Raw genomic sequence first — 12,624 nt, forward strand, 5'->3', positions numbered from 1 at the left:
GGGCTGCTTGACGTGGCAGAGTCTTCCTCTGTATACACCGGACACAAGAATGACAGTATCCTTCAACTTCGGCCCTCATACAAGGCCAATAGAACCTGTCCCTGACAAGCTGAAAGGTTCTTTCGGGCCCCAGATGGCCATGATTATCATGAAGAGCGGCCAGAACTCCCTCTCTGTATTTAGCTGGTAAGAACAGTTGCCACTTCTCCTCCAGATCTTCAGATGGACCTCTCCGGTAGGCCACTCCTTCTCTGATCTGTAACCGGGTCCACTCTCTATGCAACAGACGGGCCCCCTGAGGGGAGTCAGTTAGAAGCAACTCAGGGCTCTGGATCTCCAGGGCTTCCAAGAGAAGTTTTCCCAAAGGGTCTTCCAACTGCTCCTTCCGCAAGTCCCTTTTGGACAGCCGGGGCAAACCCTCCCCTTCAACTTGGGTCACCTGGCAGTAGCATTTGGGTACTCCGATAGCCGAAACCCCAATCTCTTCTGCTCTTGACCCTCCTCGGGATCGAAATTCAGTTCCCTGATATAGGACACGCACCCCTTCTGGAGCCAAATGAGTCCATTCTTCCGCAGGTTCCTGTGGAACATGCAACCTTCTGGATAGGGCATCTGCATCCCTATTTCCGATTCCTGGCCGATACTTCAGGCTAAAATTGAAGCTAGAGAGGGCAGCCAACCATCGATGTCCTGTTGCATCCAGCTTGGCCGTAGTCAACAGATAGGTGAGGGGATTATCATCTGTCTTGACAATGAATTCAGCTCCGTACAGGTAGTCTTTCAATTTGTCAACCACTGCCCACTTCAAGGCCAAGAATTCAAGTTTGTGAGTAGGATAATTCCTTTCAGCAGGCAGTAGGCTTCTGCTCACATAGGCAACAGGTCGCAGATGACCCTCATGCTCCTGATAAAGTACCCCCCCCAGCCCATCTCGGCTGGCATCAACATGCAGTTCATATGGTTTTGTGGGGTCCGCATAGGCCAACACAGGGGCAGTGGTTAGGGTTTCCTTCAGCTGGACAAAGGCCCCTTCGCATTCCGGGGTCCACTGATCCTGGATGGATTCCTTAGCCTTCCGGGGGCCTATGGTGGACTTCGCCGGCTTTACCAACTCAGGGACATCATCTTCTTCATTCTTCAGGAGCTCATTTAGGGGTCGGGCAATCTGGGCGAACCCCTCCACAAACCTCCTGTAATAGGAGCAAAAGCCCAAGAATGACCGGAGTTCGGTCACATTTGTGGGTCTCGGCCAGGAAGCAACAGCATCCAGCTTGTCCGGGTCAGTGGCCACCCCTTCTTCAGACACGATATGGCCCAGGTAATGGACCGAGGACTGATAGAATTGGCACTTCTCAGGAGAAAGTTTCAGACCTTCTTCATGTAGCCTCTTCAAGACCTTTTCCAACCTCTCCTCATGTTCTTCTAAAGTTCTGCCAAACACGATAACATCATCCAAGTATACCAGTACCTCTATCAAATTCATATCTCCAACGGTCCTCTCCATCAGCCTTTGGAAGGTAGCAGGGGCCCCGGACAACCCCTGAGGCATGCGATTGAACTCAAAGAACCCCACAGGGGTGATGAAGGCTGTTTTCTCCCGATCTTCGGGGTGCATGGGGATCTGATAATACCCACTCTTTAAGTCCATCACACTGAACCACTTCGCCCCTGACAGACTCTGTAGGGCATCTTCGATTCGAGGAGTGGTATACTGGTCTGGGATGGTTCTTCTGTTCAGCGTTCGGTAGTCGATACAAAGCCTCAAAGATCCATTTTTCTTCCGGACTACCACTATCGGGGAAGCATACGGGCTCCTGGATTCTCGGATAATCCCGATCTTTTTGAGCTCTGCCAGCTGTTGACGTAGATCTTCTAAGTCACCTAAGGGGACTCGCCAGACTCTCTCCCTGAAAGGCTTGTCCTCACTCAGGCGGGTCTTATGAGTGGCGCTCCTGGCACATCCCACGTCAAACTCGTCCTTAGAGAATATTTCCCTCCATCGAGCAAGTTGTGCCTTGGCCCTCTTCACCCATTCCGGCGGGAGGGCAGCGCTTCCAGAGCAGAGCTCCTCTATAACCGCTTCACCCTGTTCCTTTTCTTTGAAATCAATGGGGGCAACTGGGGTAGCCGGGTTGACTTGGCCCAGGAGCACTCTGGCCGGTACCTTCACTGGTGTAATAGAGGTGTTTCTGACACTCACTAAAACCCTTCCACGGTTTTCCTGTAACACCTTCAAAGGGATCACCTCAGGGATCACTTCTATCCCTCTCTGTCTCTCCTTTTGACCTGATTCAAAGATAATGAAGGGACCCGGCTGTTGCCATGTGAGTTTAACAGAAGCCTTAAAACAGGCCACCTCTCCTGGCTGTAAGACCTTTTCTGCTCTATCCAGCTTCCAGAGTCGTCCAACTCCTTCTGCGGGGGTCTCTTGCTCCAACACTAATCGTTGGTAGGCCTGCCGTAGCATGGGATGGATCCTTGGCGCCTGAGCATCTTGTCCCTGGACCAGTTGTATCAGAAGGCGCCTTACCAGGTCAGTGTTTGTTCCTACGATGAGAGAGCTTTTGTTGGCCCCTGGTGGACGAGGACAGACCACCGCTAAGGTGTCGAAGGTTTCCGCTTCACCAGCCACTGATGGATCAAAGGTCAACTTGATTGGCAGATACCCGTCATAGGGAAAACTTTGGGTCCCAATACCCCATATCTCCAGATCTTCCAACTTCTGCAAAGGTAGATGGGTAAGATATTTATCATAGAAGTCTCTATACAAAAGAGTCACCTGGGCCCCTGTGTCAAGGAGGGCTCTTGTGTAAATTCCTTCCACCTGAACCGAGACCACTGGGGAGGGCCCGACCAAGTTAGTTGGGAATTCTCTTGATGTAGCCTTGTTATCTGATTCAGTTCTCTGTACCCTGGCCCTCTTCTCCTTTTTCTTCCTTGATCTAGGCCCCCGCCGAATCCGGTGTGCATTGACTTTCCTTCCCTCAGTAACCCGGAGTCTAGAACTGGGGGTGTTATATTTGGGTCTGACCCCCTGACTCAGTTTCCCTGATCCTGCACCACTTCTGGAGTCCCTTAAGACTGGCGGACACCCGGTTGACTCCTTCACCGGTGTCCTCTGAAGTTTCCCGCTGGCTCGCGAGGTTTCGCGGCAGCATTTCCTGAGCTGGGACATACCCTTCTAACATGCCCAACTCCCCCGCAGTTGAAACAAGTTAACAATCTTGCAGGCCGTGGCTCTGGATCTGTGCTGAGACTAACAGGTTCATGTGGCCTCTCCGATATACTCCCCTTGGGTAGAGTGGATACCTGACCAGTCAGGATGGACACCATTTCTATCAACTGAGACACTTGGGTCTTTAGGAGTTCAACTTGAGAGTCACCCTCTTCCACACTTATCACTCCAACCCGGGCAGTTGAGTCAAACTGCCGACTTTTCTTCTTGTTGTCCAACATGACCTCTTCCTCTCTGACCATTCGAATCAGATCGGGGTATTCTAGAATGCCGCCATCTCGACGAGTTCGTAACAGTATGGCAATGGGATCTAAAGGTTGAGCCCCTTTCAGAACCTGTCGTGCACGAGTCTCATCTATTTTCCGGGGGTCTATTCCTTTCTTTAACAGAATCTGGTGGATAATCCTATCCAGACGTTTAATGAATTCGGACAACTTCTCCCCCTCTTCTTGATAACAGTGGTCCAACTGGTAGAGAAGTTCAGCCGCGTTCTCCGTCCGACCAAACACATCTTGCAGAATGTCCAAATAATCCTGTGCAGTGCAGTTCTTCTTGCTAAGCTTTAGATTACGTACAGCCTCTAATGCAGGTCCCCTTAAACTCTCTGTGATCCTCTGCTTCTTGTGCTGTTCTGGTACCTCCCATTCCTCCAAAGCCTGAGTGGCGGTATCTAGCCACTCTTCGAACCCATCTTCTGCTGAAGGCACAGGCTGTTTCCCAGAGAATGTCCGGAGCTTCCTATATCCAGTCATCAGATAGCTCGAGGAGTCCCTGCTACATTTTGCCACAATCTCCCCAAGAACAGCACACAGTTCTGAGCTAAAAGTCGACAAAGGTGATGACTCAGGATGCCCTTCTTGGACACCTTTTTCTTGGCTGGATACCCCAGGGGTGGTGGATGAGGGACCCGCAGTAGGAACTCCTGGATGTATCAGGAAAAGTTCTGTTTGGTCAATAGTTTTTACACTGTTTCCATTGAAATAATCAGGGACCCCTTTCCTCCACTCACACAGTGCATACGTGTGTGGGGCAGTGGTGTCAGTTTTTATGTCAATCACCCAGAATTTCCTGTCTGTGGATAGTGCCCTTAAAACAGGGAGGAGCTTTTCTTCAGTCCAGGCTTCTCCCTTGATTTCAACCACCAGGCCATTTTCCACTATGACATTCTCTTCCTTGCACCACTCAGCAGCAGCAACAGGATCCATTTCTGCGTGGGAGGGGATTCTGGGGCTGAGAGGGTTGTGTTGCAGGACTGTAGAAATCCCGGACGAGCCCCCACGTGTAGCACCACCCCCGCAGGAGCTGCTGATTATATTATTGGGTCTACACCCTGCCTAACAACCCAATCAAATTGGCTCGATCCCTCCTCAGGCACAACTGACCCAGAATAGGACTGGACTATCAAATAGATACACAGGTTGGAATACAATACTTCACTATGCAACAATACCTTGTTACCTTCTTGAATAGTAGTCCTTCTGGGTGACACAATGGAACAACGCACAAGATTGTAATTAACCAAACTTAGTTTACTATATATCAAATTGAATAGGGGAGATACAATACAATACAATACAAGTCCATAAAAGGTTATTTAAAACAGCTTTAAAAAGGTAAAAGAATACCCCCACACTCCTCCTGCATTAAGGCTAGACACAGTACCAGGTAGGTGGGCCTATCTGAGTCCCTCCCCCAGAGTTCTCTTCTTTCTTGTTGATCTTCGCTAGCAAGGTTATTGAATAGAGCTCATTTGTAATCCAGATTAGGAATAAAGATCAAGAGAGAGAAAACAACGAGCTGTTAGTTGTCACCGCAGGGTGTCTGCGTAACTGAGCAATAACTTCTGCGAGAGAGATAAGCCTCTGGCGACTCCTTTACAGACCTTATTGTTTGTCTATGAGTCTCCTGAGAGAGTATGGTGATAAACCCCGGGGTTTTATCACCTCCTGCTGCGCTACCGCTATCTGTAGATAAAACTGTCTCTTCAGCAGATAAAGTCAGTTATTGGGCATGTGCCCTCTCACCAACAGAAGTTTCTCCTTCGCGCGCTTCCACTGCGGTCTCAGTCCTTTGGCTATATGCCAGCCGCGCGGGGTCCTTCTGGCGGATGACTTCCGGTCTCGGCAAACAGCAGTATGACCTCCAGGAATGTGCCTCGTGCTTGAGATGGGACGGTTCCACGTCGTCCCTCCAGGCTAAAAGGCTCTGGCCCAATATCCAGTGTCAGTCCTTCACTCTCGCTCGCTGGTTCCTCAGAGTCCAGCGCAGAAAGGCGCCCCTTTCGCGCGCTTCTCTCTTCCTTTAAATAACCTCCCCCATAGTGCCGTGCGGTGCAGCCGTGCACCCTGGATCTTGCAAAGCAGCCTGGGAGATGTAGTTTCTTCATCTTGTGAAAAGGAAGTCACAGCCTGGGAAATTCCATGCAGCTACCACTAGAGGGAGCCTAGTTCCTGGATCTTGCAAAGCAGCCTGGGAGATGTAGTTTCTTCATCTTGTGAAAAGGAAGTCACAGCCCAGGAAATTCCATGCAGCTACCACTAGAGGGAGCCTAGTTCCTTCCCACATATCAAACAGTGTCTTTAGGCATGTTTAACCCCGCTACAAACTTTTCGCCCTCCTGAGCGAGTCGCAGTAAAGGCCTACTATTTGATTTGATATTCAGTTTATATTTCTTGCCAAACTCTTCACAGAAGAAGCCAACCAGAACATCATCAACTTTCCTTCCACCAACATAGGGGTCAAAGGCAACAACACAGTTGAACCCAGCGATCTGGGTGGTATCCATTATAGACCTCCTCTCTGCATCAGTGAAGAAGCATGGAACTGCAACACATTCTTTTACAGGTTTCTTCAATGCACTTTCTGCTGAACTATTTGACCGCTCAAGGTCACCTAGTTCTTTTTCTCTATCTGAATTCCACATGGAATGCATCTCAAGATCACGATCAAACTTCTGCCACCCGTCTTTCACCAGTTCCATTTTGGAAACACTCCCTGAAAGGCACTTATTCATTTTCTTCACGTTTTCACCAACAGCCTTAGTTTTCTCCACTAGGTTTTCAGCCTGAACTGAGAAATCATCACATTTCTTACTCAGCTCCTTTGTTTGCTGAAGTTCTAATGATACATTTTCCAATGCTTGAAGTTTTTGAAGGAACGGTTTATTCCAAAGGGGTGATTCAAGCCACATGTCGTCACATTTCTGAGGCTCACTCAGGACAGACCCCAAAACACTGATCCTTTTAAAAACTGCATCAGGCACACTATCCCCTCTTTGGGACAGATCCTCTGTTGCCTGGAATTCCTCTTCCAGTTCCTGCAACGGAATCTTCATCTCTTCTACTTGCTGTTCTAAGGCTCGCTTAGACTTTTCTAGCTCCTGAACGCTTTTCACAACATCATCCTTGGAGCTGACCAATTCTTCCATTTCTGTACGCAGCTGTTTAACACTTTCTAGTTCAGCCTTACACTCTAGAGCTTCCTCCAAAGAGCGAGCCAAGAACAGGGCTTTGCTCTCGTTATCACGCACCTCCGTTTCTGCACGGGCACGTTCTTCTGCATATTTTGCAGACACAGTCTTCTCTTCACCAAGCATCTGATCAAACTTCTTTTTCACATCTTCAACACACTGTAATGAACCAACGCTTTCTTCCATGCGTTTTTTCATATCCGCTATCTGAGCTTGCAATGTTGCGACTTGCTCTGATAGGTTTTTCTTTGCTTCCGCCTCCTCTTTTAATTGTTCCAGGAAGCCATTTTTCTCATCTTCCATTTGTTTGAGCTTTGTGCTAAAACTCAGCCTTTGACACCTCTCTTCCTGTAAGAGTTCCTGCGTGTCTTGCAGCTGCGATTCCAAGATAGAAAAATCTTCCGCAATTTCTCTAGATTTGCTGTCTGCTTGAGAAAGCTGATTTGTAACATTGTCCAACTCAACCTGCAGTCGGTTTGCCTTCTCTGACAGCTTAGCACACAATCGGTCACCTTCTGACACCTTGACTTGCGATTCCAGAAGCTGTGCCTCTACTTTTTCCCTCTTATGTTCACAATCTTCTTTTCCCTGCATAAGAGCCTTCACCTCATTGGCTAGCATCTGGGAATAAGAATGTAATTCTGCCACACAGGCTTCTTTCTCCTTTAACTGCTGCTGGACACGTTGGGCTTCATCTTTCCAACTTTCACAGTCCGCACGCCATTCATCTACCACATTGCTCAAAGTAGTGAGCTCATACACAGTACTCAGTAATTTAGCCTCTCTTTCACTTTTCTCTTTGTCGCTGAGAGACAATGTCGCTTTCAGAGCGACATTCTGTTCCTGCGACTCCTGCAGGTCTATTTTTGTAACTTCCAAACACTGAAGACTTTTTTCCAGCTGATTACGCAACTCCAACATATCAGCCATACTTTGCTTCTGCAAAGTCTGAATTTCACTTTCCTTTTCCATGAGGATGGTATCTTTCTCCATTATAGTCTCTCTGCGTTTTTGCAACTCGACCAAAAGAAGAGCAGTGGATTCTTCCCACTGTAACACATGAGACTTGAGTAGTTCATTCATTTCCTGCAAGTTTCTATGCTCCATTTTAAGCAATTCCAAGGCTTGTTCCTTTTCTTCCATTTTCCGTTGCAAGGCATCCAACTCAGCCCTGCACACATACTCGGTTTCCTCCAAACCGATGGCCTCCATTGGCTGCTGGCGTCTCTGTTTCCAGCCTGCCATGCTCTCTTGATGAGCCTTTTGTTGAGCTGCAAAGCTCTGCTGAAAATCCGCATTTGCCTGCTGTTGAGCTGCATTTGCTTGCTGTTGAGCTGCATTTGATATAATCAGATGTTTCAACATCTCCTCCATTTTGAGTTTACTTTTCATCTGAGCACACTGCGTCTCCATAGCGGTTTCATCAGTGTTGCTAGGGACAACAACCTTCCTCTTTAGTAGACTCTCTTTAGGCATGGATGGGGCTGGTTCAGACGGCAACATCCCCTCCATCCATAGAATCCGGTCTCTCATTTCATCTATCTTTGCATTCTTCAGGCGTTTTGAACGCCCCATCTTCAATAACTCCACAAACAAATTTTTCACAGTCCAGCAAAAAATTTTCAGACCACTGTCTCTTTAACACATGTAGTTTTTCTCTCTCTCTTGCAAGATCTCTTTTCCTGCACACACAGTTTGTGCAGTCACTTGCACCAGACACAACAAAGTTCACCAAATAATTTTGAGACCGCTGTCTCTTTAAAACACTTTTTTTTTCTGTCAGGATCTTCTCTCCTGCACACATAGATACATAGATTGTGCAATCTCATGCACCAGATAAAGTTCATCAAACATTTGCACTTCCTTGCAGGGATCTCTGCTTATGCCCACTGCATACCTCCACCATATGTGAGGGATTAGCTCGGTGGCGGGTGTGGATGACCCCTTGGGGGGTGCGTTTTCCCAGAGAGGTAGCCGACAAGTGCTTGCAAACAAACAGTGTGGTTTATTAAATGGTGTTTTCTTCACCAGGCTGTATGCAGCAAAACATCCAAAATAAAATAAAACAGAAAATAAATCCTTGCCTCTGTGGGCGGCTACCTTCTCACAACTGGAACCTGCCTAAGTGTCTGTCTCCAACCTACCGTCGGGCAGACTTCCTTGTCCTCCAGCGGACACTCAATAGTCCTTTTATAATAGCTTCACAGGGCAACACAGTCCTTTTGTTTCTTTCACATCAACAGTTCGTCTTCTCACCTTTGAGACGTATTCACCCTTGGTTACCGTCCCGGGCACACATCACTCCGGGGGGTCTTCTCCCAGGCCCACACATCCTGTCGGGAGGCACACGCTGACTGTCCTCCTGCTCCCAGCCCACATGGCTTCAGGATGCAGCTTCTGGAGGCAGCAAACAATAGGACTTTCTCTGAACCAATTATAGAGCCTTAACTCCCTCATTCTGAACAGGTGAAGGCCTTTCAACTTCCTGCTGGCTAGCTCTGTAGCCAACACCCTAAATTAATTAATGGACTTTCTAAATCAGGTGGAAATGTATCTCCTTCCTGTGACTACATTCCCAGATTTAGCTGACTTCCTGTCACAACACGAAGAGCTCAGGTGTGTGTGCTGCCAGGTGTGGGGTACCCACAGGAGACAGACAGCAATGAAAGATCCCTTCCCCACTGTCATTCTTGGACCCAGGCAGCAGAGTGTCCTGGGTCAGCCCTGCCCATCACAGTGTCCCCATACACCAGGTTCCCCATCACAGTGCCCCCATACATCAGGTTCCCCATCACATCATATCCCCATCAGTGCCCCCATACATCAGGTGTCCCCATCACAGTGCCCATATACATCAGGTGTCCCCATTAGTATGCCCTTACACCAGATTCCCGTTCACAGTGCCCCCATACATCAGGTGTCCCCATCACAATGCCCCCATACATCAGGTGTCCCCATCACAGTGCCCATATACATCAGGTGTCCCTCCCATTAGTATGCCCTTACACCAGGTTCCCGTTCACAGTGCCCCCATACATCAGGTGTCCCCATCACAGTGCCCCCATACATCAGGTGTCCCCATCACAGTGCCCATATACATCAGGTGTCCGCCCCATTAGTATGCCCTTACACCAGGTTCCCCTTCACAGTGCCCCCATACATCAGGTTCCCCATCACAGTGCCCCCATACATCAGGTATCCCCACACATCATATCCCCATCAGTGTCCCCTTACATCAGGTGTCTCCATCACAGTGTCCCCTTACATCAGAATTGTGCTCCCCTCCCCTTATACCTTCTCCCTGGTACTCACAGATCACAAATGCTGTTCCCACCTGCAATGAAGTCAGCTCCTCTTTCCTCTCCTGCGCTGAGATTGAGGTGCATTCTCAGTCTCTTCCGCCCCCTGCAGGAGGAAGGAGAAATCTGAATCCTCTCTCCTGCAGAAGAAGCCTACCACTGCTCCTTCTAACAGGAGTGACACTGCAGTTTCTGCTGCCTAAGAAGAGTGGCACAAACAGCCAAATCACCAGTGCACCCCCCCAACACAGCGTCTGCCCCCCACCTTGTCCTGGATCTCATTCTGGGGCCCCCCTGCATCTGGGTCCCTCCTTCCTCTCCCATGCTGAGACTGAGGTGCGTTCTCAGTCTCTTCCACCCCCTGCAGGAGGAAGGAGAAATCGGAATCCTCTCTCCTGCAGAAGAAGCCTACCACTGCTCCTTCTAACAGGAGTGACACTGCAGTTACTCCTGCCAAAGAAGAGTGGCACAAATAGCCAAATCACCAGTGCACCCCCCAACACAGCGCCTGCCCCTGCCTTGTCCTGGATCTCCTCCTGGGGCCCCCCATGCATCTGGGCCCCTCCTTCCTCTCCCGTGCTGAGACTGAGGTGCCTTCTCAGTCTCTTCTGCCCCCCGCAGGAGGATCGAGAAATCTGAATATTCTAATATTCTCTCCTGCAGAAGCCAGCTGCTGCTCCTTCTAACAGGAGTGACACTGCAGTTACTTCTGTCAAAGAAGCACGGCACATACAGTCAAACGCCAGTGCAGCCCCCAACACAGTAATCACCCCCTTCCCCCCCTATCTTGTACTGGCTCTGTAATGGAGCCTCCATGCACCTGGGACTACCTGGGCCCCTCGTTTCTCTCCTGCTCTGAGACTGAGGTGCATTCTCAGTCTCTTCTGCCCCTTGCAGGAGGGAGGAGAAATCTGAAGCCCTGGCAAGGACCACATGTGGGCTTTTGGTGTTTGAATTGCGGCCCCAGCAGTCAGTAGAGGGAGCATTTATTTGTAAAGAGTCCCTTAATTGTAGTAAAATCCAGTGGTCCTATGCAACATGTCCTCAGTCTCTGACGGTTTCCTATAGCATGACCTCAGTTTCCAACCCATTCTAGTAGAATAATCTCTGCCCATTTCCTCTCATAGATCTTCAGTCTATGGCAGTTTTCTGTAGCATTACATGTAAAAAATGTTATATGTGGCCCTTTGGAGACATTAGGGGCCATATTTGAGGCCCCCTTTCCCTTGCAAGTTGACCACCAGTGCTCTAGCCCCTATATCACTACAGTAACGATGTAGAGGCTATTGCAGCGAAGCAGCAGATGCAATAAGGAAGTGTTGAATGGTGAACATTCTTCAGCTACCAGAAGTTTGAAGCAACTCTGTATCTAAAATAAATTCACCCAATTAAAGGAACCCCTTTTATTAATATAGTGACATGTGCTCACTGCTCACCTCTTCCATCACCACCAAATGCTGCTGAAAGGAAGACAAAAACAAGTGAATGAGGACTGGTGACATAAGGATAATCTGGAAGAACTAGTGAGCAGTGCAGGGGTCCAGGGCATGGACATTCCTGGAAGTGGGGGGTTCTGCAGTGTCTTCAGGATCTGCATTCTAGTTGTTGCTGCTGCTTGATGCACATTCCTTAACCACTTAAGCCCCGGAAGATTTTACCCCCTTCCTGATCAGGGCCTATTTTGCGATTTGGCACTGCGTGACTTTAACGGACAATTGCACGGTCGTGCGACGCTGTACCTAAACAAATCCTTTTTTTCCCCACAAACAGAGCTTTCTTTTAGTGGTATTTGATTACCTGTGCGATTTTTTGATCATGCGCTATAAACAAAAAAAGAGCGTCAATTTTGCAAAAATAACAATATTTTTCACATTTTTTTTATATGAAATTCCCCACAAAAAAATGTAAAAATCAAATTTTTTTAACATTTTAGGCCAATTTGTTTTCTGCTTCATATGCTTGGTAAAAAAAAATCACAATAAGTTTATTTTGATTGGTTTTGCGTTTACTAACTAAGGGAAAGATTTCTGTCATTTTTGTTGTTTTTTTTTAACGAGTAATGGCGGCGAACTGCGATTTTTTTTTTGCGGCGGATAGATTGGACCCTTGACTGACATTTTTGACACTTTTGGGGGTACCAGTGACATTACTACAGTAATCAGTGCTATACATATGCACTGTTACTGTAAAAATTACACTGGCAGTGAAGGGGTTAACTTTACTGGTGAAGGAGGGGTTAAGTATGTCCCTAGGGGCGTGTTTCTAACTGTGATTGGACATGGCTACTGGTGTAAGAACAGTGATCAACGGTCCTACATAGTAGAACCGTCTGATCTCCATTTTTACACAGCGGAGAATGACAGGCGGCTTTGTTTACATCAGCCGCCTGCCTTTCTCCCTTCACGGTGGACGATCGCGAGTGACCGGCGGACATCGGGTCCGCCGGTCACACGCGCGGACTCGATAGGGAATGAGCCGGGGCGGGAGCGCGCCTTCGGGGGCGCGCACTCTCCCACTATTGGCTCCCAGGCTAGTGACGTACCGATACGTCACTTTGCCTGGCCGGGGCTGACCGCCGCAGTATATGTACTTGCGGCGGTCGGCAAGCGGTTAACCGGTGG

This window comes from Pelophylax lessonae (genome assembly GCF_965119305.1).
Source record: "Pelophylax lessonae genome assembly, chromosome: 5".
Lineage (NCBI taxonomy): Eukaryota > Metazoa > Chordata > Amphibia > Anura > Ranidae > Pelophylax > Pelophylax lessonae.